This window comes from Mauremys reevesii, linkage group 14 (assembly GCF_016161935.1).
Source record: "Mauremys reevesii isolate NIE-2019 linkage group 14, ASM1616193v1, whole genome shotgun sequence".
Classification (NCBI taxonomy): Eukaryota; Metazoa; Chordata; order Testudines; family Geoemydidae; genus Mauremys; species Mauremys reevesii.
In genome coordinates, this window is record NC_052636.1 from 11,246,057 (window position 1) to 11,272,553 (window position 26,497).

General features: G+C 52.8%; 1 pseudogene; it reads right to left on the reverse strand.

The window, feature by feature from the left end:
* Nucleotides 1-9,040, reverse strand: part of LOC120381836 — a 67,032-nt pseudogene extending 57,992 nt beyond the window's left edge.
* Between the last annotated feature and the right edge of the window lie 17,457 nt (nt 9,041-26,497).

Consider the following 26,497-nt stretch of genomic DNA (forward strand, 5'->3'; position numbering starts at 1 on the left):
GGGTGGACCCTGCGTAATAAACTCACTATTGTGTCATACAGGAGGCCTGTGATATGCAGTGGGTCAGATTAGATGCTCTAATGGTCTCTTCTGGCCATGAAGTCGACTAATTTCTGAAAAACTGAGTGTAGCATTGGGAGCAGCGTGTGATGTTTCCCTGTCTAGCCGGCTTGCTGCCTAGAACGAACGCTCCTTGAGTGGGGTGATCCACAGGGAGTAGCTCAAACCTCCAAAGTGCCTGGCCAGGGGCAGGACATTGGCACAGCAAGGGAGGGGTGTGGCAGTGACATCACAAAGGCCTTTGGCAGGACCTCAGCCTATTGGTCCAAGGTGGTGGGGAGGTGGTGACCTCATAGAGAGATGCTGACATCAGCCAGGCAGGACAGGGGCGAGGGACCAGGGAAACCTCAGAGACCCCTGTGGCTTTGCTCCAGCAAGTCTCCTTCTCCAGGTCTCTCTTTGAGGACTGAGAGAGTATTCGGGTTCACGGACGTGAGCGCCAGGAGGAACCTCTTTCGAGTTTTCTCCTTCCCTTTCAGTGATTTTACTAGAAAACAGCCGTCCCTGTTTAGAAGGTAAGAGCCTCCTCGAGGTCTGAAACCTGTTCAGTCTGATCCATCTGGTGACAGGTCACTTCCCTTCTCTGTACCTCAGGCTCCTCCCCATCTGCCCAATGGGAACAGGGACAGTTCTCGAACTCTGGGCAGTCGTGAGCCTGAGTGAGATAAGGGGCGTTAAAGCCCTGTGTGAAGGAGAAAGGAGAGTTTCACGGTGTTTAGCACCAAGGAATTCTAAAGTTTGCTAAAATGTCTAGTCTGTGGAAACAAGAAATGGTCGGGGCCAAACTTTTTAACCACTGCCTTTTCTAAAGCCCATTCAGGGATGTGAGTCTCTGTCTTTTAGGTACCCGGGGTTCTTTGCCAGCAGGAGAGAAGAGGTTCCTGCCTCCATTTTTGTGGCCTTAACAAACCAGGTGTTGTGCCCCAGTTCTCATCTGAGATCCCTGAAAAAGAACATCTTCCCATCCATGAACAAGACAGGACCTATCTTTCAAAGGGGAACAAAGAGACCCCTGGGCCTTACAGACTAGCCAGCCTCACTTCCATAGCTGGAGAGATACTGCAATACATTCTTAAACACTCAGTTTGTCAGCAGCACCTACAGGATAATTTGGTTCTTAGGACGAGTGAGCATGGATTTGTCAAGAACAAATCATCCCAAACCCAGCCTCTTTCCTTCTTTGGCAGGGTTCTGGGCCTAGTGGAGGTGGGTAAACAGTATGAATGATGATTTGGAAAATGGAGTGGAGAGTATCATTCTAAAATTTGCAACTGACACCAAGCACTTTGCAGCACAGGACTGGAATTCAAAACGCCTTTAACAAATTGGAGACTTGGTCCTCTTGAGCCAAACCCCATGGCTGGGCCCCTCTCTCTAGACTGGGCTGAAGTGAAACCCCAGAGCCAAACACTCCTCCTCCTGGGCAGCGCGCTCTGACCTTGAATGGTCAGATGCTGCTTAGCGCTGTCAGAGCAGCTTTGGCTGGGGGATTCTCCCAGCACTTTCCAATAGCGGGAAGGTACGAAATCCCCATTTGCCTGCTGGGGACAGAGCCCTAGAGGGGGGAGCAACTTGCCCAGAGTCCCCCAGGAAAAGGAAAACAACCAGCAGTGGAACCAATAGGAAACCCAGCAATGGAACCCAGGAGTCCTGGGGGTGGGCTAGGGTGACCAGATGTCCCAATTTTATAGGGACAGTCCCAATTTTGGGGTCTTTTTCTTATCTAGGATCCTATTACCCCCCACTACCTGTCCCGATTTTTCACACTTGCTGTCTGGTCACCCTCAGGTGTGCGCATGTGTGGGTCCCAGCTGCTCCCTGCCCCCCTCATTGAAGCAGGTGTGCAGGGTTACTGCCCTGGGAACTGCAGGGCACCAGTGGACATGGGGCTGGCTGCAGGCAGGACAGAGGCTGATTGGAGGTAGGGTCTGGCTGCAGGCTGGGCAAGGGTGCGGGGCTGGCTGGAGACAGGTGTGTGGGGCAGGCTGGCTGCAGGCAGGGACGCAGCGGGGTGCATCAGGGGTCGGCAGGGCTGGAGACAGAGGAGTGCGGGACTGGCTGGCTTCAGGCAGTGGGGTGCGGCAGGAGTTGGCTGGAGACAGGGCAGGGTGTGCACGGCTGGGGGTGTGTGGGTGCTGGCTGGCTTTGGGCGGGGCCACAGGGGGTTGCAGCAGGAGTTAGCTGGAGACAGGGCAGGGGGTGTGGCAGGGGCTGGCTGCAGGCAGGGCAGGGAGGACGCAGCTGGTGGGGCAGGGCAGAGGTGCAGGGCTGGCTGCAGAGAGGTGCTGGCTGCAGGCAGGGCAGGGGTGCAGGGCTGGCTGCAGACAGGGGCTGGCTGCAGACAGGGCAGGGGTGCGGGCTGGCTGCAGAGGGGTGGGCTGGGGGCATGGCAGGGGGTGCAGAGCTGGCTGCAGACGGGCTGGCTGCAGGCAGGGCAGGGGGTGCAGAGCTGGCTGCAGACGGGCTGGCTGCGGGCAGGGCAGGGGGTGCAGGGCTGGCTGGAGGCAGGGCAGGGGGGTGTAGCAGGGGTTGGCTGGAGCCAGGGCGTGCGGGGCTGGCTGGAGACAGGGGCTGGCTGCAGACAGGGCAGGGGGTGCAGGGCTGGCTCCAGACAGGGCAGGGGGGTGCAGCAGGGGTTGGCTGGAGCCGGGGCATGAGGGGCTAGCTGCAGACAGGGGCTGGCTGCAGGCAGGGCATGGGGTGCGGGACTGGCTGGAGGCAGGGCAGGGGGGGTGCAGCAGGGGTTGGCTGGAGCCGGGGTGTGCGGGGCTGGCTGGAGACAGGGTCTGGCTGCAGGGAGGGCAGGGGGTGGAGGGCTCACTGAAAATGTACGGAGAGGTATTTTAAGGTGAAGATAACACCATGGTTACCAGTTGACAGGCACATCCTGGGTTAAAGAAAGGAAGGGACCTGGAGTTAATAGTCTGAAGTATTTGTGTTACCAACCCTGTCACTGTCTGACCCCCCTTCAGTGTGGAGCAGGTGTGTGCGTTGCTGTGTGGAACGCACAGACTCCTGCAGAGCAGGGGCAGCTGTTTCCTTGGCAGAGAGCCTGGCACTTAGGAGACTTTCTTGACTTGCTGTTTTGAAGCAATTCAGTAAAATAACGGTGGAGCTACAATGTCCGGTCCAAAATTTCAGCCCCCCTGGTGCAAAAATGCTATTTTAGGATCTAAACAGGAGGCTTCCAGCGCTAGGACACCTGACCAGAGAGCTCAGTGGGGGGCGTAACAGCTACTGACTCTGAGGGTCCTGGGCTAAATCCACTTGCAGGTGGAGGCGTTGCGATTTATTTGATCGATAATGAGGAAGGTGAAGATTTAATCGCAGGTATTTTTAGTAAATGTCATGGACAGATCACGGGCAAAAACCAAAAGCTCATTGCCCATGACCCGGCCATGACTTATACCATAAATACCCCTCATTGAATCGTGGGGAGGGAGGCCCAGGGGGATCCGTGGCACCAGCTGTGGGCGCAGGGAGTCCAGGGGGGCCCGTGGCACCATGTACGGGGGGAGAAGCCACGGGGACCCACTGCCACTCCAGATGCTGCCAGGTGAGGGGAGCCCCAGAGGCCAGCCCTGCTCCGGCCACCTCAGGACAGGTGCCAGGAGCCACTGAGCTGTGGCTGCTGCTGCCACCCTTGGAACCACTGTCCAAGCTGCCCCCAGGCCAGCTGCTGGGGCAGCCACGGAGTCAGCCACAGAGGCCACTGCAGAAGCCACAGAATCTATGACTTGTGCAGCCTCCGTGACACAGAGGGATCCCTAATAAAGAGACAAACCCCTCCCTGCTGTGACTGCAGTTCCTGGAAGGAAAGAGAAGAACAGAAAGTGAAGAGAAAAGGAAAGAGAGAGAGTCTCTGTCACCTCTCTCCCCTGCTCCCTCCCCCTTGTATTCTGTAACCCCATTTCACTGGGTTCCCTGTGCTGGTGCCATGGGGGTGGCACTAGAGTTCTGGGGATTTGGGGGGCTCTTCACTTCTCAGCATTTCACACAAATTTGTCTTTGGGGCTGAAGTTTCTCCTGTGGGGCCTCTCAGTCAGAGCTGTACCCCACCCCCTTCAGTGGGGGGGGGGTGTAAATTGCAGAGCAGGCAGAGAAGTCGCCCATAAAGGGTCATATTGTTCTGGTGACTGGTTCTGACCGCGGTCACACGTCCTCTGACACAGGCTCATGTGCAGAACATGGGAGCTCTGGCTTGTCCTAAATGCTGTAGACTGTGAGTTCCTGGGAAAGGGCAGGGGAGAGGGAGCAAGAGGAGAAAGGCAGAGACATTGGAGATGAGGAATTGGGGGGGAGAAGAAAGAGAGAAAATAAATGATTGAAGCAGAACAGGTGTCCCAACTCCATCAGGCTCATCACAGGTGTTCACAGAGCTGGGTAGCTGCAGGTTTTCCAGTGTCAAATCTGAACTTTGATTCTAACAATGTGCATTGAAATATCAAGGGGATCTCCACATACCTGATCTCTTCCCCCCTCCCCTTTTTTGTATTAATTTTTATTTTGACGTGTTTGGCTTAACCGTGATCTTCCCTTTCCCCACCTGTATTGCAATTTGGGGGTTTATTGTGCCTCCCTTTTGTTCATGTCATTATAATTGTAACAGCAAAGGAATCTGCAGGAGCAAAAACTGACTCAAAACTTCATGTCCCCATCATGCCGGAACATCCTACAAACAGCTCATGCAGCTGGAATCATAACACGCAAGGCCAGGGGATGGGAGATGCAGGTTTCCAAGGGTTCTGTCTTTCTCAGATGACACATTCCAGCCCCTTCTGTGCCTCCATCCTGTATGACCTGCTGGACTTCGACACATTTATTGTCTCATTCTATAGATAATGTGATTGTAACACAATGTGACTGAAATTAAACCACTTCCAGATGAGGAAACAGCAAAAGAGAAAAGCCATTATTGCATTGGCTGGGAATCAAACCCAGATGAATTGCTTGGAAGACACCCATGCACACCACTAAACCACCAATGCATCTGGCAGGAGTAGCTTTCCTGCAGGCTCTGTGTGCTGGCAGAGGGAGTGACACATGACCATGGAAGTAGTGAGCAGGGTGGTTGGGCTGGAAGCTGCCTGACAGCTGGGAGCAGAGTTACCATCCCAGATTGACTGAAAGGGGGCAAAGGTGAAAACAGAGCTCACTGGGAGCTGGCCCCACGCCTGCCCTGCCCCTAGGAGAGGGGAACTGAAGCTCAACTTCAATCACAGAAAAATCTTCCCTGAGGAGGAAGGGGACAGCTTGTTTTAAAAACCAGGTTTGTGTTTGTTCCTGCTACATACGGAGGGGCTGGGTAGTGCTGATTCCAGCCCCCAGACTCTGGGAGGATAAGGAACAAATTCAGGCTGCCAGTGACCTGCAGGAGGGAGATGATCTTTTGACAGTGACGGATGCATCATCCTAAAGGTCTTTGTCTGCCCCCTTCCAGTGACTGTTTGGTACTGGAATACAGCCCCCACTCCTGGGTCTCTCCTGGGGAAATAATGTTTCTGTGCAAAACACCAAAGTTTTTAACAGAAAGGAAGAAAAGGAAATGGCCACATGATGGGACTAGGACATAAGGAATGAAACACACATGGGCGGCGAGTTATATACCCACGTGGTGCCCGGGCACCAGCAATATTCAGAGCCCTGGGGCCCAGCTCCACCAAAGTTTGGGGCTGGGTCTCCCCTCTGGCCCCACCTGCCACCCCCTGTGCTTCTCCCGAGTGTCCCCCGGACCTCCTTGCTGGCCCCATGCATGTCCCTGGGCCCCGGAGGGAGCAGAGCGTCCCTGCCTCTTCCATGCAGCTCCATGTTGCCTCCCTGCAGCAACTGCTGCCACAGGGTCCTAGTGCCCCCCCTTCCCAACTCACTGCCAGGGCAGACTGACTCTGAGCCTGCCCTTCCACCTCAGACCCTTCCCTTTTCCAGCGGGACCCTCCACCATCACAGCCCCCCCACCTGCAGTCACCACTCCTGCCCCATGCTGGGCAAGGAGACAGCCCCATCCCCCAACCCCAGTGAGGCTATAGTCAGGGGCAACAGCAGGGGAGGAGGTGCATGCAGCACCCATAATGGGGGAGGCGAGGGAGATTCCTGGACCTGAGAAGGGCCCTAGGAGCACCTGCAGTGACAGTGGTGGGAGTGAGTGTGCTGCTGGGGGGGGGGAATGAGGGGTTCCTCCCCCAGAGCTTGCTGCTGCCAGCAGGGAAAGGGCTGGGGGGAGTCCTCCTTTCTGGCCCTTGTCCCGGAGCAGCCTGCCTGCACCCCAAACTCATCCCCAGCCCTGCCCCACCCCAGAGCCCACACCCCCAGTCAGAGCTTTCACCCCCCCACCACATCCTCAACCCTCTGCCCGATCCCTGAGGCCCTCCCACACCCCAAACCTCCCATCCCCAGTCCCAGCCAGAGCCTTCATTCCCCCCCCACACACCCCAACCCTCTGTCCCAGCCCTGAGCCCCTCCCACACCCCAAACCTCCCATCCCCAGTTCCAGATAGAGCCCTCACACACCCCTGCACCCCAACCCTCTGCCCTAGTCCTGAGCCCTCCCACACCCCAAACACCTTAACCCCATCCCACACACAGCCCTCATCCCCTGCACCCTAACCTCTGCCCCAGCCCTGAGCCTCCAACACCCCAAACCCCCAGCCTCAGGGAGAGCCCTCACCCCCCACACCCCTACCCTCTGCTCTAGCACTGAGCCTCTCCCACACCCCAAACCCATCATTCCCAGCCCCAGCCAGGGCCCTCATCCCCCTGCACCCTAACCGTCTGCCCCAACCCTGAGCCCCCTCCTGCATCATGAACCCCTCATCCCCAGCCCCACCACACAGCCATCACCCCACACCCCAATCCTCTGCTATAGCCCTGAGCCCCCTCCCACACCCCAAACCTCTCATCCCCAGCCACACCCCAAACTCCCTCCCAGAACCTTGGGCAGGTGGGGGGCGGAGTTTGGGCAGGTTCTGGGCACCACCAAAATTTCTACAAACCTACCGCCCATGGAAACACAAGATGCTTCTCCCATGTGCATTGACTTTTCACCTTGTTTGTGGTGGTGCTGTATCCATGTTGGGCCCAGGGGTCCTCTGGGGCGCCGGGCATTAGCCACTTTCGGGAGAGTGGGCTAGATGAACTGGTCTGACTCAGTGTGGCTGTTCTTATGTTCTAACTGCTGGTTATGGAAGAGACGACCTTCCAGGCTACACAGAACTGAAGAAGTGTGTGGGGTTAGCTCCACAGCTTGTCTCTTTCACCAACAGAGGTTGGTCCTCTGGAAGCTCTTACCCTCACCCGCCTTGTCTCTCTTGGACTCTGAAAAGTGCTTTCTCCCCACTCCCCTTGGAGAGACGTTAAGTTTCCCTTTGGGCAACTATCAGGCTGAAGCAATTGTATTGACTGTGACACTAGAATTGAAGATTTAATATTATAAATGAATGAGTCTAAACCTGAGGTTCTGGTTTTCACATTGGATTTTCTAACTCAGTTCCAAATTCTCTTCTAGAAAGGCCTCCAGGACGCCTGCCCAGCCCAGCAAAAGTGGCCAAGAGAAAGCCCACACTGCTGCTCTTTCACGTAGTTGAAGGCTGCTATCAAACCCCACTCACTCCGTCAGTCCCCAGTCTGTAGCAGTGCATAGGATTCTTCCGTCCTAAGTGCAGGACTCTGCACTTCTCCTTGTTGAACCTCCTCAGATTTCTTTTGGCCCAATCCTCCAATTTGTCTAGGTCACTCTGGACCCAAACCCTGTCCTCCAGCGCTTGGATTCTTTACATGCTTTCACAGAGCAAAGAGCACATGTTCCATGATTTCATAGGGCAGAGTTTTGTGCTATCGGGAGCTTTCCCTGTGTGGATTTGACAGGTGGATCAACACAGAGACACACTGTGACCCTTCTCAGGGTGCTGAGGACTGTGAGTCTCCTTGTTGCCACCTGCCACAAGGAAGAGGGAATTTTGCATTTGGCAGCTGGATGTTAGTGACCAAACTCACCAGCCTGCTGGAACTCAAGGACCCTCCTCTGAGCTACAGCAGCCACCTTAACCCTTGAGTTCCTTCAATGTGTCCCCCTCTGGGGTCCAGCCCGGATCACCAGATACCTGGTGAAATCCCAGATCCTCTCTTGCCCAAGTATCCCAGGTTACTAGTTTTACTGTGGACCATTGCTACTCTATCTCACACAGCACCTGAGTACAGTTATCGAAAAAGCAAAAAATTTATTTCACAACGGATAGAGATTTAAACAAACAAACGTGAGTGATGGAAACCAACTGTTACCAACTAAACAAAGGCAGAAAGTGATAGAATAGAAAGGCCAGCACAAAAAACAGAGAGAGGAACAATAAGATACTAAAAGGACAATGGTTGGAACTCTCCATTTCTCTCAGTCTTTGGACTGATGGGTAGTAGAGCTGTAGCAACAGTTGAGGAACCAGGGTAAATTAAATCTAAGGTTTGAGCTGCTAGTGGAGCATTTTCCACACTCACGGCATTCCTAGGGGCTCTCTCCTCCATGGATTGTTTGATGCCTAATAAGGTGCGAACTGCGATTGAAGGTTTTCCCGCACTCAGTGCATTCATAGGGCCTGTCCCCTATGTGGATTCTCTGATGTCTAGAAAGGACTGATCTTTGAGTGAAGCTTTTCCCACACTCACGGCATTCAAAGGGCCTTTCCCCTGTGTGGATTCTCTGATGTCTAGAAAGGTCTGATCTTTGAGTGAAGCTTTTCCCACACTCACGGCATTCATAGGGCCTTTCCCCTGCGTGGATTCTCTGATGTTTAGAAAGGTTTGAGCTGCTAGTGAAGCATTTCCCACACTCACGGCATTCAAAGGGCCTCTCCCCTGTGTGGATTCTCTGATGTTGAGAAAGGTTTGAGCTGCTAGTGAAGCATTTCCCACACTCACGGCATTCAAAGGGCCTCTCTCCTCTGTGGATTGTTTGATGCCTAATAAGGTGCGAACTGCGATTGAAGGTTTTCCCGCACTCAGTGCATTCATAGGGCCTGTCCCCTGTGTGGATCCTCTGATGTCTAGAAAGGGCTGAGCTGTGAGAGAAGGTTTTTCCACACTCACTGCATGTATTTTTTCTCTTTCGCCTGAGGATATCTTGCTGTGTTGTGGTTTCCATGAGGATCTTCTGAGTTCCCCAGGAAGAAATAAATTTATCCACTTTCTTCCCTGGCTGGTTTCCTTGATCTGTTTTTGGTCTGTGCTGAATCTCCCAGGAGTTTCCCTGCTCATGACTCCTGGACACATTCCTTTTCGATCTTTGCAATAATGCTCTGTTTTTACCCACTGGCTCGACATTTTCAGGCTGAGAATTCTGCTCCTCTTTCTCACATGCCTTTGCATCACCTGCTGTGATAGAGACAGAAACCTCAAACAGGGATGGAAAGGGGAAGACCAAACAAAAACAAGTGCTGAAGACAGGTCAAATAAAAATCAGGAGCTGAACTCCCCCAAACTCTTCCCCCAAGTAGGAGAGAGGAGGGGGATGAATTCAGCCTTCACATCCCATCCAAATACACAGGGGGAAGGGAGGAAGCTACTGCCTGGTGTCTGCTAGGATCTATAGGAAGCCATGAACTATATTTACCCTGAGGATACGACCCCTGCTAGGGACAATAATGAACTGAGAGACCTCCCCAAGAGCTTTGTAGGGCATCCCAGATGTTTCCTTCAGGCACTTACAGATTCTGAGGTGGTTTAATGTTTCCTCACCTGTGCAGGAAGATCTCAGGATCTCTCTTTCCTCTGAACCCTGGAGGTCTGGGACCCATAGGTCTTCCCCTTGTTCCAGCTGGGAGATCACATCAAGTTGGAAAACTAGAAACCCTGCTCAGATGAAAGAAAACAAAGGAGTTCAGTTGATTTCATAAGACTTGGTCATAAAAAAACAAACATTCTATTCATTTAACTTCAGTGCTTAGTGTGACCTGGTGGGCCAGGGGCAGTTCTCACTGAAAATGCCAAAGTTAGGGCAGGCTGAAAAAGGGAGAGCAGATGCTCCCAAAAATGGTGGTTAACACTGAAGTTAAACTCACCAACCAGTCACAAACACGGGTTATCGAGAAGCTGAAAAAAGAAATCACGCAGCCCCCTTTATTGCATCCCAGTTCTCTGGCTCCTAATCAGCAGCTAGGTCCAGTACAGTGAGAGGTTATTTAAAAACTCTGCTCACATAAACGAAGTGTTCTTCTGACCCCAAAGGGTCAGCCACATCACCAGGTCACTATAGGTTTGGATATTACCCAAAATTCCATCCTTCCAGACAATCCTTTAGCATCTAAACTAAATGTTTAAAGGAAAGAAAGACAGAAAGAAGTTAAATGGGAAAGCAGTCAGATACATTACAAAATGGATATATCAGGTTCTGAGCAGTATTGGTGAGTTGCTGGCTTGAAAGTCTGTCTGGAACACATCCACAGATTGGATGGGTCATTCAGTCCTTTGTTCCAGGGTTCAGTTTGTAGAGAAGGTGCTCCAGAGGTAGGAAGGTGGATTGAAGACAAAATGGAGATGATGCAGCTGCCCTTTATATTCCTTTTGCCATGTGGCCTGTACTTCCTGAGTCCCAAACACAAGATTCACAGCACGTGGCATGGAAAAGCCTTGAAGTTCTCATTACACAGGCATACCCCGGCATGTCTTGCTGACTCAATAGGTGTATCCCCTTGGTCCTTTCCATGGGCTCATTGTACAGCTGATGACCCTCAATGGGCCATCAAACAGGCTAGGCAGTGTTGATGCTAATATGTCTGGGGGTGTCACCCAGAAACACTGCACAAGTCTGGAAATACAGATATACCCTGCATATCTATAACTCACAATACAAAGGTGATACAAACATAGAAACAAAATTATCATACGTGGAAAATCATAACATTTTCACTGACACCTGGCATGGCATATCTAGCATGATTCATTGCAATTTTATCAGATTATAATATTATTTTATTATTAATACTAAAGTGTCTCACAATTCCATCCAGTGTCACACTTGGTAAACCAGTGAATTTCCAGGACTAGTTCCCCAGGTCCTTGAAGATGCCGAACACTGTGCTTATGAGGGATTGAAATACCCACATATCTGCTGGGAACACACACTCAGACACTGTGTCAGTCTACACCCCTATGTTCACTCTTCTAGAAAATTATGATCAATTTTGTACACAGTATGGCTTGTGAGGTATCATTTGAAAATGCATAATCTACTGAATATTATCCTCCTGTTAAAATGTGTAGTAACACTGTATGTAAAGTTATGAGATTTTACTGTATGATATTACTGAAAAAGTTACAATTCTGGGGAACACCCACAGAGCAGTTCCTCAGAGACAGCCAGGCAAACAGCTGGTCAAACAGCCATTCTCCTGCAGGGGGAAGGTGCGAAGAAGACATTTACATTCCATCACAGGGACCTCTTGAAGCTGTTGTGGAAAACAACCACACAATTGATTTTTAATCAGCTCAGCCTGAGGCTCTTTTCTTGGTTGAAAGTGCGCAGGGGGCAACAGCTATTGGAATACTGTCCCCCTGAGCTAAAAATCACACAAGCCTTTTAAAGCTTAAAACCCCAATGACACATACGTTGCACGTTAATTTCCTTATTTGGAATATATTGCAAAATATGATGCAGGTCAAAAGCAAGCTGAACAATCAGTTTCCCATATTCAGCCTTTCCTGTTATTGTTATTACACCTGGTGATATGGGAGCAAGACTCTGCATGTCTCAAGAAATGTCACTACCAACCTAGGCCATTTTCACATGCTGGGGTGCAATCCAGAGCAGTGAGGAGTTGTGTCATCTGTAATCCTGGGTGAGATTCAGTGTTCTGCTGCTGGAGCTCCCCTGTCTGGATACTCCCAGCCAGCATTCAAGGATGCACCGAGAGGTTCAGAGACAGAGAGAGTGTCCTGGGGAAGCTGGGAACAGGAAGCATGGGCCGGTGGGGTTCAGTGGAGAAAGGGAACAGGAAGGGCAGGGATATCACTGAATGCAGGATCTCAGCAGTGCTAGATGTCAGGATAGCACATAGTGCAGCCCATTGGAAAACATAATCCCAACTATACATACAGAATGATGGGGTCTAAATTAGCTGTTTCCACTCAAGAGATGGATCTTGGAGTCACTGTGGATAGTTCTCTGAAAACATCCACTCAATGTGCAGCAGCAGTGAAAAAAAGCGAACAATGTTGGAAATAATTAAGAAAGGGATAGATACGACAGAAAATATCATATATCATATTTGTAAAAACAGCAAATGAATCCATGATACACCCACATCTTGAATACTGCATGCAGATGTTGTCGCCCCATTTCAAAAAAAGATATATTGGAATTGGAAAAAGTTCAGAAAAGGGCAACAAAAATGATTAGGGGTATGGAACAGTTATGCCAGACCTAACCCCCAGTTTCACTTGAGCAAACAGGAGCTATTTGACACTGTGCGATACGGCTCCTGTGCTCTGTTCCCAAAGTGTTCTGCAGCAGGGGAGGGTCTGTGGCAGTGAGTGTGTGTCACTGGCATATTGGGGTGATGCTGAAACAGGACAGAGTAGAGGTGGCATTGTGGGGCTGGTGTGAACTTTATCTCTTCATTTCCCCTTCCAAGAACCGAGGGGACAGGAACCCTTACCCAGCGAGGTCACAGTCTGATAGTTCTCCTTCATGACATCCCAGTAGAGGGCTCTCTGAGCGGGGTCCAGCAGAGCCCACTCTTCCCTGGTGAAATGCACAGCCACCTCCTCGAAGGTCACCGGCCCCTGAAAGAGCAAGAGTCCAACACTCAGGATCTCTTTCCGCACTCACAGCCCCACTATTTGTGGCAGAGAGGAGCCAATCAAATGGAAGCTCTGGGTGGATCGCAGTCAACAAAGTCCCACCCCCACCCCGCTCAGCGTATCCAGCAAATACCAGGGTGAGGGGACGAAGAGAGAGCCCCTTGTCTCTCCCAGCAGATCCATCACACACCTACTGGCCACCGACTGATACAGGAGATGGAGCCCCTAGCAGGGTCCAGGAAGAGCTCCCTGGTAGGAAGCCCAATAACCTCCTCCTTGTGAGGAGCGGGATATGAAGGGAGAGGCAGCTCCAATAAGCCTGACTCATGGGTGCCCCCTTCTTATCTCACAGCAGCCGTTGGTTAGTGAGCTCAGGCTCCAGCACTGGGAGTCTGGTCAGTTTGACTAGCTCCATGTAGGTGGGCTATTTTCTTTCTTCACAAATTAGGGCATTTCCGCCTCCCAACCTCCTGGGTCTGTTCCTAGAATCTAGGCCACTTATTAAATAACTCCCAGCAGGTTTGCCACACCCTGGCCTCCTCCTTTCCCCACGCTGTGAATTTCCTGCCCCGCTCCAACCTCCAAACCAGACTGTGCAAACCTTCCCATCTCCGGTGTATTTGCTGTCCCTCTCCTCCAGCAGGAACCCACCAGCAACCCCCCAATAATCTCTACCTGAGTTGGCTCCACTGCAGCCATTTCTCTTCCCTGTCCCATGTCAGGCTGGGATGACCTGGAGCAAAACATGGACGCCATTCTGCAGCCTGTCTGGGGGAGAAGGGCAGTTGTGGGCATTTCAGAACCGGTTTTAGTTAATTTCACATCAGAATTCCCCCAGGCCCTTTCCCTGCAGACAGACACCCTAGATCCTGCCATGCTGGGAAATGCTCAATCTGTTTATTACAATGTAGACCTGGCCCCTCCTGCCAGGCTAAGCCCAGACACATTTTTAACCTCCCTTCTCCCTCTCCTCACCCCCTAACAAAGTCTGTGAACACAAGGCTAGAAAAGAGCAGAACCAAAGGAGTCACTGTGGGGGATTCCCTCAGACACTGACCCCACGGCAGCCACACGCCAGCAGGGGGAATATGGAGTCAGGAAATGGCTTTTCCTCTGTCTGATCCTTGTTTTGTTCACTGGAAAGTGGTTCTGCCCAGGGATGCAGCAATACATGTGTCTGGGTGGAAATCTCTCCCCCCTCATTTCTCCCACTGCCCCTTTCAGTCTCTCCTTCCCCTGTCCTCTCTCCCTGCCCCTCTGGCTGGGAAAGTCCCATTCCTGGGGGCTTTGCTCTCCCAGGGCTGGATTTTCTCCTGGCAATTGCTAATGGGAGGAGAAATAGGGAGAGGCTGTTTGTGCAGAGTCACTTTCTTGCCAGACCCGAAGACTTTCCCTGAGGTCTTTCAGTTACCTGGAGACTTGGCTCAGAATTTAGTATTAACAGGGCCCAGGGCTGCCCTAGGAGGCTAGGACCAGCTGGAGAAAGTCATCCCCTGGGCCAGGCAGAGAAGCAACTTTAATTCAGGTCACTTCCCAGCACAGAACCCCACTGGGGGAGCAGCAGCTACTAAGCCTGGTCTCCCAGATCACAATGGAGGCTGCAGCGTCTGACCCAGGAAGCTGAACCCCAGTATCCTGAGCAGAGAGGGACAGAGCGTTTGAGCAGCTTCCCTCCTTTAGCTCTCTGGGGAGAGCAGCTAATGAGAGCCCCTCCTCACAGGGAGAATTGCTGATCTCATTTGCCCCACTGTCCATCCGGAGTCACTCCTTGTCTTTCCATACAGTGACTCTGGATTAACAATGGTCTCAATGAAACCAGAGTTCAGAAAGAATGAGTCCAGAACGCTGTGGAAGAGACCATTGTGCGGCAGCGCTGACCCCCTTCCCACCTCCCTCATCCCCCAGATCCAGGACAAGGACTGGACAATCTAGGACAATGGAACTGGAAGTTCCTGCAGTTTTCAAGAGGGGAGCAGAGCAAAAATCTGTGATTTCACCTCACAGTGACTGGGCCTGGCCGGGGAATGTCAGGCAGTGCTTGGAGCTAGGATTCTGGCATAAGCTAATTAGGGAGAAGAAGCGAGGTCGGGAGCATCCCCCAGAGCCCCAGTCAGCCCCCGCCCCCCAGATATTCCCTGGAACCCAGCCCCCAGAGTCCATAGCCAGAGACTCACCGGCCAGAGAACCCCCACCAGACCGTCACTGCCAGGTTGGGAATCCCAAAGGGTTTTCCCCCTCACCCCAAGAGACCCCAGAAGCCAGAGACCCCCCAAAAGGGACCCCCACTGGGAACTCAGTCCCTCACTGCCTGCCTAGGATCCCCCCCTGCCCTCCACCAGGATCTGCCCTGCCCTTTGCCTGGCACCCCCTCCTTCCCGCTGCAGGATCCCCTGATGCTTTACAGGGGCACCCCCTGGCCTAGCGCCGGGGATTCTCCCACACACACTCTGAGCACTGGGCATGGCAGCGATCCCAGGAGTCTGTGGGGGAAGCCCAGACAGAGCACCTGGCACAGCACCAGGCTCCCTCTAACCCCCTGTCCCGCCTCCCAAGAGACGCCCACCCCGGCTGTTCTGCAGCCAACAGGCCCCCAGCGATACCCACCTCCAGGACCCACAGACTCAGGGCTGGGCACATCACAACCACCCCCTGAAACTCCAAATCTCCAGAACCCACCAACCTCACTAGGGTACCCCCTGCCCAGCCACCCAGAGGCCTCCCCCCACCACAATCCCCCTTCAGCTGCTATCTCCCCACACAGCCCCACCCCCACCCAGCAACACTGTTACCTCACAGTGCCTGAGAAGTGGATAGAGTGACCACCGCCCCCTGCTGGCCAGTCACACAGGCAGAGGGAGCCCTGGGGGATACTTCTTTAACAGGAGAATGGAAGGCCTGGAGGGACAAAATAGATAAGAAATTTCCATGCCCTGTCACTAGCAAATAATGGCCACCATGGATCCACCCCAGAGGTGGCTGCATCTTAGCACTGCGGGAAGCAGCCCCTCACAGAGGCCATTTGTCATGGAGTTTGGGATACTTCTCAACTCACACTGCACTCAGAGTGACCTCTTCATCCCATGCCAGCTGGAGAAAATAAAAGGGTCCAGCCAACTCTCCCATTAATAGCTGGGAACCACTGATCCCCGAACAGGGGGAGGCCTCTGGCTTTGATGTGTATTAAATATCTGGCTGGTCTCTTTCTTCAGCAAACATTTTAACAGAGGTAAAGGAGGGACCAAATGATTCACAAAGGAGTCGGGAAAGATGATCTCTGAGCAATTTAACTCCCTACAACATCCAGGATGGAGAAGAACTCAGGGTAACAGGTTCCCTCGAAGGAAGAAGTTGCTGGGATTTAGAAACACGGGGAACAGCCCCAAACCCGAGAGGATTTTTAACTGACATTTGATAATGACATAGAAAAAGGCAAAACCTGAGCTTTGAGAGCAATGTTCAGAAATGAAAGAGAAAGGGTGGAAATCTGAGAGATTTTGGATCCATTTTGGAAATTATAGAGAGGAAAGTGGAAAATCAGAGGGATTTTATATCAGTTGTTGATAGGAGGTAAAATGTGAGTGTTTCACATCAATATTTGATAAATGAATAAAGAGGAAATGGGCAACATTTGCAAACATTTTATATCCAGGTTCAAGAATCTGAGAAAAGGTGTAAATCTGAGATTTTCTTGGTATTTTATAATTAGAGAGATGGGGAAATCTCAGGGCATATTCAATTAGAAATAGACAACTAGAGAGCAGTGGGGCAAACATTTAGGTTATTTTATATGAACCTTTGAGATTTGCAAGGAAAATGTGTCACAAACTGCGTATTTGATAACATGAGAGAAAAACACCAAAATCTGAGGGGATTTTATATTGCTGTTAACGAACTAGTGGAAAAGGGGGACTGTTGGACTGGATTTTATACGACTGTCCAATACATAAACACAAAGTAATGGATCCCCCACCCCCACAATTCCCATGGGCAGCAGGGAGCCCTTTGAGGTGCTGATTAAAAGGGCAAGGGAGGGGGAGCTGGAAGGTCCCTGGATGAGGTAAAGGGGCAGCAGTGGGGGACGGACAGGTGACTGGCAACTGATGGTTGGGGGCAACTGTGTTGGTAGTTAGGGGCAGCAACTGGGATTGGGAAACGGGGGTCTGGGCAGTCCCCATGGGGGACACGTGCGCCTCCCTTCCCTGCCCTGGCAGAGACCCAGCATCTCATAGAAGATCAGGGCTGGAAGGGACCTCAGGAGGTGTCTAGTCCAACCCCCTGCTCAAAGCAGGGCCAATCCCCAACTAAATCCCCAAATGGCCCCCGCAAGGAGTCAGCTCCCAGCCCTGGGTTTAGCAGGCCAGTGCTCCAACCACTGAGCCATCCCACCCCCACTCCAGGGGCAGCCATGTGCTGGGGAATGACTCAGGGCAACAATTTCCCACCTACACAAGGACAAATCGCTGCAGATCAAATGGGTGGGAAAATGCCACTCACTAGAGAAGATTTTAAACTGACGTTTGAGACTCATGGGGAGAACGGGGGAAATCGGGGGAGACGGGAGAGCTGATCATTGGAGGGGATGGGGGGGAATCGCCCCAGATTTTATAGCCCCGTGTGAGACACTGAGCGAGAAAAGGGGCAGAACTAGAGAGAATTTGTATCGGGGGTGAGAGGCAAGTGGCACAAACAGGGGAAGGATCCAATTAACCCCCCTCCCCCCTTCGCCAGCCCACCACTCCCGGGAATTTCCTGGCTGCCCAGAGACAGTTCAACCCCCTCCGCGTCCCACTGACCTTCCTCCCTACAACTCCAGCTTCTCCTCCCTGCCTGACACCCCCATCTCCCCACACCACAGGATCCCCGCCAGGCCCCAGTCTCTGCCCCCAAATCCCACTGGGGCTGAGGCAGCTCTGAGGCTTCTCCCAGGTTCCCGGGGCAGAGTCACTTTCCTGCCCAGCCCCAGTGCCCCCGGGGTCTCTCACTCCCGGGGCTCCGTGGGAGGCTGGACACCAGGGATGCAGGACGGCAGGAATGGGGGTGACAGGCCTCCTGTTCCTCAGTCTCACGGCGGGACCCAGGGGGCTCGTCACTCTCCGGCTCGGGAGCACTGGGTAGACCCGACCGTGGAGGGGCCGTCGCTGGGGGGGGCGGCCCCGCGCAGGCGCTGAGCACGTCCTTATATCACTTCTGTGGCGGGAAAAGTGCTGAGGAGATGGAACGCTGAGGGCTGGTTTTGGCGGGAGAAACCGGTTTGGACTGGTTTGAGCCTGTCCCCTGATGGTAAACAAGTCCCCTCTCAGAGATGGAGTCCCGGGGTCAATAGTTCATATGCTCCAGATTGGATCTTATCTTAAAGCCAGTGATTTACTTCAGCAACATCTTATTAACCAACTAATTGAACCTATTGAACAGTTTATACTTCTTACACCTAACAATGAGATAAAAAAACAACAACACAGACAAACCTTATCGGTAACGGCTAATGTCCTAACTGGGAAATCAGCAGCGGTTTGTAGCGGGGGGAAGCGCACAGACTGAATGTGGATGACCCGACCCCAGCCCCCAGCCCCACATAGCAGTGGGGCTTGGCACTCTCTGTGCATTGGTGTGGTGGCTGAGTGGTTCACCAAGCAGTGACAACCCAAGGAGGTTCCCTGAGTCAGTCTCACTCCTGAGGAGATTCTGCACCAAAAAAATTCTGTGCACAATATTTTAAAATTCTGCAAATTTTATTAGTCAATAAATAAATGTGGAGGCTCCAGCATTGCAGTGGGGAGCACAGGCTGCTGGATGCACGGAGGTGGGAGATCACCCTGCAGCCCCCACTCTCCTCCAGTGAAACAGACTTGGTGGTGGGGCTGCACCTCTCTGCTGCCTACTTCAGGAGCCCCAGAAAGACTCCCCAGAACTGCTCATGAGGGGCACATGTGCCTTCCCTTTGCTTCCCCATCAGGAAGTCAGAAAGCCTGAGCAGCTGGCCCCGGGTGATTTGAAAGGGCCCGGGGGCTCCTGCCACCACTACCGGCAGCACAGCGGGACTAAAGTGGATTCCTGCCCACCCTCTCTCCGCACGGCGCACCACTCCCAGAAGCATCTGGCACATCCCTGCAGCCCCCGTGGGGTGTGTCTCTCGCATGCTGCCCCCACCCCAAGTGCCAACTCTGCCATTGGAACTGCGGCAATGGGAGCTGCAGGGATGGTGCCAGCGGGCAGTGGTGCCAGGAGACCCATGCCCCCCGGGCCTCCTCCATGTAGGAGTTGCTGCCAGATGGGGGTGTGGGTCACTTTTGGGAGCTGCCCAAGATAGGTGCCACACCCCTACCCTCTGCCACAGCCCAGATCCCACACCCCGCCCACACCCAAACTCCCTCCCAGAGCCCACCACTGCCCCCCAACTCCCTGCCCCAGCCCAGAGCCCACATCCAAACTCCCTCCCAGGGTCCACCCCCCGCCTCCCCTGCACCCCAACCCCCTGCCCATCCCAGAGCCTGCACCTCATGTACCCAAACTCCCCCCCAGCGCTTTGAGGTTGGGCGAGGAAGGACGGGCAGGACTTGGACCAGTTCTGGGTCCAAAAGTTATATAAACCTGGTGATGCTGAGCTGGAGCCCTAGTCACTGCACATCTCTCTCCTTACAGGGGGGACTCCGTGGGGCAGGGCGCTGCTGGGGGTTTATTCCTTCCTTTAATGGCTGTGGAAGGGGGAACAGGGAGAGAATTTGCTCCTCTGTTCTCTGCGGAACACGTGCAGGCAGCGGGATTATCTCCAGGGCTGTAACAAAACACAAGCTAGCAGAGGGGGGGGGAGGGATTTCCTGCAGGATGGATTCCCAGTGCAGCTCCCAAGCTGTGCCCTGGCGAGCTGTGCCCAGGGGATTTAGATGCTTTATGTAAGGGGACTGTTGCCCCCTTACTAACATTCAGTGGGGTGTTTGGTTGCTAGCTCCCAGCACTAAAAAGGGAGGGGTCGATGGGAAATCAGGAGCCTGAGACTGACAGTCCCCAGGAACAATGTGGAGAGGCCAATGCTCCAGGTCAGCCTGATTGACAGGGCGGGCAGGCTATTCAAGGAGTCAGGAGGCCAGGGGGGTCCCGTCCTCCCTGTGAGCTGGAATTGTCTGAGTCACATGGAGTGGGGCCGAGCTAAGGAGAGAGCAGGGGACCCAAGCTGAGCTGATGGTAGCAGAGCTGCAGCCCCAAAGCCAGAGCACAGCCCAGAGAGAGCAGCCCTGCCCTGGGAGCAGAGCTGTAACAACTGGAGCCAGAGAGGCCAGACAAGCAGCCCAGGGAGCTGAAGGCAGAGCAGCAGCAGCAGCCGTGCTGAGGCAGAGTGGAGCTGGAGCAGTCCGGAGCTGGGTGCGGTGAGCAGCTGGGGAGAGCGAGGGGGACCCTGGGCAGTGGGCCCAGCACAGGGAGACGCCTCAGCCAAGAGGCCCTGAAGGCCAGACTTGGAGGGGGATCGTAACCCTGACAGGGCGGGGGTGATGCTGGGGAGAAGGGTCCTGCCACCCAGAGCCTGAGAGTGTGTGGCCACCGCCAGAGCAAGTGTCCAACCTGCAGCGTCCCTGCAGCACAGCCAGGGCCTGAGGAGGTGGCCTGGGACCTACAAGGAACAGACTGTGAAGTGCCCTGATGTCCAGAGTCACTTTTTGTGATGGTCCCTGCCACAGAGCGAGGTGATGTGTTTTCCTTTAACCTTTCCCATTTTTTCTTATTTTTTAAATTTTATTGTTAATTAAATAACTTGTATTTGCTTTAAATTGTATGATGTGATCAGTGGGTCAGGGACGTGCGCAGTGCAAAGAGAGGGACACCCTAGCCCCTGTCCTGGGTGACCACAGCAGGGTTGGGGGTTGAGCCCTCCCAGGAATCCTGGGCCCAGCCTTGTTGGGGTTACGAGGACTCTGCCAGACAGGAGAGTGGCAGGGGAGTCCTCAAGGGCAGGGAGGCCTCTGGGTAAAGGACGTGGGAGCGAGGACTCAGATCCTTTGCCAGCCCACTTCACCGGGTAGTGCAGAAGCCAGGAAAGTTCCCCACAATAGCAGGACCATTCCCCACTTACATCTAGATACAGTACCAGGCACATAGGAGGATTTCCTTCTGAGTCATGGAAGCAGAAATTGACTTTTCCTTTCCAAATTTAGCTAATGTTCAGAAAGAGAATCTAGCACCTGCCTTCCAGATCTGAACACCTCAAAATTCAGGAGTGCTCGAGCTCAATTTGGGCAGCTGTTACTTCATTTCTCCCAAATGAAATATACTGATCCACTGTCATTTGCTGTACAAAAAGTAGGATAAAATTGAGCAAGAAATGCTTCCCAGGGGTTATTAGGACTGGAATTGCTATTTTCAACAGCCATTGCCATTTTTTTCTAGTTTTGTTTGTTTGAAAGGAAGACAGTGATATTGCAGTGGCAAATTCCCCATAGAAACAAAGAATAATAAAGGCACCTCAACTTTTCCTGATTTATGGAGGACAATCGTATAATATGCATCCAGGTATCCTCCAATCACACAAGCTGAAAATTGTTCCATTTTACTGCAGTTCTGTAACCATATGGGAACCAGTCCTGTCTGTGTTAAATAAAATAAATAATAAAATAATAATAAATGTTCTGTGCACATCCAAAATTCCTGCTGAATGACCCATCCTGGGAGCGAGATACCAGTGACCCAGGGCTGGGGTGGAAGGAGGGTGCAGGTGGTGGGGGGAGCACCCAGGCCTGGGGCGGCAGGGAGTGTGTGGGTTGGGGAGCATTGGTGGGGGAAGGAGAGCCCAGATCTAGGGCAGCACAGGATGTGGGGGGGGGGGAGCCCAGGGCTGGAATGGCAGGGGGGTGTGGGTTGGGGGGGGAAGAGCCCAGGGGTGAGGTGGCAGGGGGGTGCAGGTGTGGGGAGGCCCAGAGCTTGGGCAGCAGGACGGTGTGAGGGGGAGGTTTCCCTGGCCCCTGTCCTGCCTCCCTGATGTCAGCATCTCTCTGTGAGGTCACCACCTCCCCACCACCTTGGACCAATAGTCTGAGGTCCTGCAAAAGGCCTTTGTGATGTCACTGCCACACCCCTCCCTTGCTGGGCCAATGTCCTGCCCCTGGCCAGGCACTTTGCAGGTTTGAGCTGCTCCCTGTGGATCACCCCACTCAAGGAGCGTTCGTTCTAGGCAGCAAGCCGGCTAGACAGGGAAACATCAGACGCTGCTCCCAATGATACACTCAGTTTTTCAGAAATTACTCGACTTTATGGCCAGAAGAGACCATTACAGCATCTAATCTGACCCCCTGCGTATCACAGGCCTCCTGTATGACACAATAGTGAGTTTATTACGCAGGGTCCACCCCTCCCTCACTGTGAATAGTACATGAACCAGCCTTGTAATGGAGCTGAGATTTCCCAAGAACTTCAAGCAAAATACACCAGTTTCATAAAACAGATTTATTAACTACAGAAAGATGGAGTTTTAAGGATTATAAGTGGTAAGCAGAAAAGATCAAAGTAAGTTACCATGGAAATTAAAGATAAATTCACAATCTAAACTTTACACCTTATTACACTAGGCCGTAGTTCGGTTATGCACACAGGAAGGCTTAATGCTCGAGCTGCAGCACATGCTGGGCAGGCTTAAGGCCGGGCTCCCCATGGCAGGAGAGAAGAAGAAGACTTGGCCCCTGGAGGGGCAGGCTGGGGCTTCCTGGATCCCATTTGCTCACAGCCAGTGCCCTGCCCCCACTCCCAAGTCATCAATGGCGCCCCCAGGTCAGCCAGAATGGAGCAGCGGTTTTCACTCCACCAAGTCCACTTACGGCTTACAGGCAACTCCCAACCCCCCCACAGCCCACCATTTCGGCCAGAAAGGAGCCCACTCCCCCTCGCCATTGCTGCTTTTCCGTCCCCCTAGAACCCCGCTTCTCCTGGGCTGCAAGGAGCCATCCCTGGGAAGCCAAGAGGCAGGCACAGGATTCTGCCTCCCAGCAGCCAACCGCACCTCCCCCGGCTTTGCAGAACGAATGGTGACGCTCTACTAACCCCACTTAGCCATACTGAGGTGCTTACTTTCTGCCCTGCCTTCCTCAGCTCGACTTTCCTCTTTTCCCCCATTCCTGCCTCACTTCCTCCTTTGGCAAGTCACGCAGAGGAGGCCAGGAGGAAGAGCCGGCCTCCACCGGCCAACCTCCAACAGCAGAGGAGGCCAAGCCACAAGCCTCCAAAAGGTGACACACCGCACTCCTCTAGGTTCTCCAGCCTGACGCCAAGGTGCTTTCTTCACTGCTGTCAGCACCCTCTGTCATGCGGGGGTTGGAGTTATCCCAGGGACAGGCCAATAGGAGAAGGAGGAGGCCTTCCTGAACAGCAAGGGGATCTGGGAAAAGGAAGCCAGCATGTTTCTGAACCAGGGACCTTTCATGTGTTAAACAAACGTGATCACCACCACACTACAGAAACTCCATCTGCTTAGCTGTTGCTCACCCTGGCACAGACCGATGGACAAACCTGGAGAAAGTGGTGGCAGCCCTTCAATAGGTCAGCTGGCAGAGCAGAGGGCTGGAGCTGGGACTCAGGAAGTCGTCCTTACGTCGCCCTTGTGACTCCAGCTTGAGGGAGAGCTGCTTTTTCTTCCCCTTGCTGACAAAGAGCAAGAGAAGAATGAAAGGGCAGGTGGGCCAACTCGGTGCAGAAGCCCATGCTGCCTTTTCCTGCTGCATGGCCTGAAATGAGGGACTCGTGGCAGTTAAAGGCACTGCTGCACTTTCAGAAAACATCCCACCCGTGCACAAAGGGGGACAGAAGAGCCTGTTAGTCTAGCACGCTCCCAACTGAACTACTTCAGCAGCTGCTCGGTTTCTTTTTGGCCTCCTGCTTTTCTGTCTGGGATGTTGTTGTCAGCTGTGGCACAGAGAAAGGACGTCATTGCGAGCGGCCCATGAAGACAAGATTCACTTTTGCCTTCCTTGCTCGGCTTTACTTGCTTCCTCACCCTATTCCTGCCTTAGTTCCTGCGTTACCTGAGGGCGACGGGGGGCCAGCAGTACCAGGAGGAAGTTGGGCAGCTAGACCCTGGTGGCAAAAGTCCTGCCGCCACTTGCCACCCCACTCTCTTCTCCCAGCATCACATATTGGCCACCAGGGACTTGGGGCCCAGCAGCGCAACGGAAGGCAGTGGACAGAGCCACCCTCGCCTTGAAGCTCCAGCTCATTAAACCACATCTTCAGTCGCTGATAGCCAATGAGAGACCGACATCGCTTGCTATTTTAGCACTTTGAAATGCCATTGGTCAGTCATTGGATCCCTGTAATGCTGTTACAGAACAAATGAACATAGAATCTCAGTGTGACATTCTATACCTTTGGGGGAGCGGCTGTAACACCCATAATCCTCATTTTCATATCATCGTGATCTTACATATAGAGCATGACTTGTAAGGTATCAGGGAAAGGATATGATCTGCTGAAAGTCACTTCTCTACCCATAGATGTAGACCATTCATGCATATGAAGTCATGAGAATTGTGCAGTGTGGTTGTCACTGTGCTGGGGGGGGGGGGAGTCAGCCAAATATTAGCTCCCCAGTGGCAACAGCAAGGAAAGTAACCAACACCCGAACAGGGTGTCAAACAACCCATCGACAGCCATTGTCCAGCAAGGGAGCTACAATGCAATGACTCACCTGCATGAGGACACCCCAGGGGAATTGCTCAGACTTGCTTGGAGAGATGCAGTGATGCTCACCTGACTCTGAAGGGGGGGGGGGCAAAGCCATGAGGGAAGAAAGGACATGATAAAAGGAGAGACATTTGCCAGGCTTTATCTCTCTCTGTCACCTACATCTACAGACACCCCCACACCAAGCAACTGAAGCGCTGATGAAAGGGGAGAGCCTGGCTGAAAAGCCACCAGCCAGCCTGTGGTGAGAAGCATCTGAGTTTGTAAGGGTACTGAAAGGGTTAAGGTCAGCTTAGAATTAAAAGCAATGAGGAGCCCGGTGGCACCTTAAGGACTAACAGATTTATTTGGGCATAAGCGTTCGTGGGTAAAAAGCCCACTTCTTCAGATGCATGGAGTGAAAATTGCAGATAGAGGCATAAATATAGATTGGAACATGAAGTGACGGTACAAAGGGAGAACCAGTGTTGAAGGCTAATTCAGTCAGGGTGGATGTGATCCTCTCCCCATAATTGATGGGGAGGTGTCAATACCAAGAGAGGGAAAATAGCTTTTGTTGTGAGCCAGCTACTCCCAGTCCTTATTCAAGCTCAAATTAATGGTGTTAAGTTTGCAAATCAATTGTAACTCTGCAATTTCTCTTTGAAGTCTGTTTTTGAAGTTTTTTTGAATGGCTACTTTGAATTATTGGGTGTGAATGTGTAAATGTGCTATTGACTATGCAAGTCCCATATGGTCTAGTGAGCTGGATTCCTAGTTTTTCACCCAGGTGGCCTGGGTTCAATTCCCAGTGTGGGAACAATGCAGAGCTTTTGCTCAGAGGGGAGGCAGGAAATGAAAGGAATGGGAAGGGATCCTGCCAGCAGGGGAGTTGGACAGTGTTGGAAGGGGACCCCAGAAGTGGGGGTGGGGCAGTGGTCTGGGGGGAGATGAGGGAAGGATCCCAGCTCTGTGGGAAGTTGACATTCTGGAGAGCACAGGCCTGGCATGGGGGCTGGGAAGAGTGAGTGTGTCCCTCTAAACTCACCACCAGCAGACTAGGCAGGCTTGGAAGAATTACGTATTTGTTGGTAAATGTCAATTTCTGTGTAAACACACGACCCAATGGCAAAATCTTTCCATCGATGATAATCAAAAACAACAGATGGGCAAAGTAAGAAACATGTTGCTTGAGAACTTATCCTATTCCAATCCTCTAGGGTTCCCTTTTGCCTTAGGCACCACCATGTGGGCATTTCATATCCCTCCTCATTTTCACACAGACACACAATTTCCTTTGCACAGATCCATGAACAGCAAAACCTCCCTGTGTCTATTGTCTGAGCCATGGCATTCGATTCCACTGAAACCTTCTCTCCTGCAATGGCAATGGTCAGACAGAGGGGATGCATCCACCTTCCCCCTGGCAGTGAGATATTCACTCTCCTCTTCATGCTGCTTTTGTTATTCCATGAGCCATCAAGGATGGAATAAAAAGCTGAGTTTCTCCAGGGTGAGGAAAGAAAGGAGCCACCAATGCCCTCAAAAATCTCAGTGCCCAGAGAAAACCTGCCCCTGTTATTGGAATCACAGAGGTGCTGGCGATACAACGGGAAAAGGGACTGTCTGAATTGCCAAGGCAGGGAATGAACAATCTACAGCAACATCATTAACCACAAACACACTCTAATCATGCTCCAGCCAGTAGGGAAATGGGCAGGAATTCTTGCTGTTCAGCCATGGCCACACGTACAGAGCTGCACAGCAGTGAGTGTGCTCAGGGGCAGCTCAAGGATTTATGGCGCCCCAAGCAGGGCGGCGCGCTGCGGGGGGCGCTCTGGGGGTCGCCGGTCCCGCGTCTCCGGTGGACCTCCCACAGACGTGCTTGTGGAGGGTCTGCTGGTCCCGTGGCTCCGGTGGACCTCCCAAAGACACGCCTGCGGATGCTCCACCGAAGCTGCGGGACCAGCGGACCCTCCACAGGCACATCTGCGGGAGGTCCACCGGAGCCACCTGCCGC